Source organism: Penaeus monodon, chromosome 36, assembly GCF_015228065.2.
Source record: "Penaeus monodon isolate SGIC_2016 chromosome 36, NSTDA_Pmon_1, whole genome shotgun sequence".
Classification (NCBI taxonomy): domain Eukaryota; kingdom Metazoa; phylum Arthropoda; class Malacostraca; order Decapoda; family Penaeidae; genus Penaeus; species Penaeus monodon.
This window is the reverse complement of record NC_051421.1, coordinates 15,202,837-15,203,989: the sequence shown is the minus strand read 5'-3', so window position 1 is coordinate 15,203,989 and position 1,153 is coordinate 15,202,837. Positions and strand designations below refer to the sequence as shown.

The following is a 1,153-nucleotide window of genomic DNA, read 5'->3' as shown; positions in this document are numbered from 1 at the left end:
TACCATATATTCTATGCCGGAAGTGTCCTTCATGACGTATCATATCACACATCTTTTTTATCAGCATTATTTATAAACATGCTGCATTACTGATTTGCCCTTGCTATAAGGTGGAATTGGTAGCTGTAATGAAGTAGACATGACTAAGATATACACCAATGTGTCAATAGTCAAAGATTTAGATAAGAAACCTTTGTTGTCTCTCACATGGTAGGGTAGATGATAAGAGACAGTGTGCCAAAGAATGTGTCAACAAGTTAGTTTTATTTTATGGAAAGACTGATCACAGGTTTAAGTTAGAAAAATGAAGGTTCCTAATAAGACACTTAAGTGAGTGTGTTTGCATTTATTCAAATTTATTGTATGTTAAGCCACATTAGTATATTTTTTTGACAACTTCTTTTGCAGCAACATGTCTGATTCATGATAGTGACGGAACCCATATCAGTGCTAGTACTGATGTGCTACTTTATTTGTTATTAATATGGTGAATCTAATTTGATTAATAGTATTATCATTATCATCAATAATATTATAGTGTCATCTCCATAGTCATTTTTATTATCAGTTGCTATGGTTATAATACCATTTTTCATAATATTATTCTTATTATGAGTACTGCTGGTGAGGCCTGTGTTTGTGTCATGTTTGATGGATAATAGGTAAGGACAGCACAGCCAACTGTAAAGTCAGAAAAAAATACTATGTAAAAGAGATCATCATTTATTTCCATCATTGTATCCATTATCATTATTAATGATGATTTTTTCATATTTGTACTAATGGTATTGATAATGATGACAAGATAATAACAACAATTTTGTGTGTGTGTGTGTGTGTGTGCGTGTGCGTGTGCGTGTGTGTGTGTGTGTGAGATAAATATATCTTATTTATTTATTTTATCTTATTTTATTATTTCTTATAAGGAGGGGAGGAGGTTTTGTTACCATTGATGTCATTATATTAAAATTATATATTAAAATATTGATAATAACAATATTACTATTGTTAAAATTATTATTATTATTATTATTATTATTATTATTATTATTATTATTATCATCATTATCATTATTATTATCATTACCAATATTATTATTATTACCATTATCAGTAATATTATTAAGGCTATAATAATGTATGGATTTCCAAT

General features: G+C 28.1%; 1 protein-coding gene across 2 annotated transcripts in view; it reads left to right on the top strand.

The window, feature by feature from the left end:
• Window positions 1-854, top strand: part of LOC119595779 (merlin-like) — a 12,420-nt gene extending 11,566 nt beyond the window's left edge. For both annotated transcript variants that reach the window (XM_037944944.1, XM_037944943.1), the window contains exon 11: window positions 1-854. This exon is cut by the window's left edge and continues 458 nt beyond it. The gene's annotated coding sequence lies outside the window, so the exon portion shown is untranslated.
• The last annotated feature ends 299 nt before the right edge of the window (window positions 855-1,153 follow it).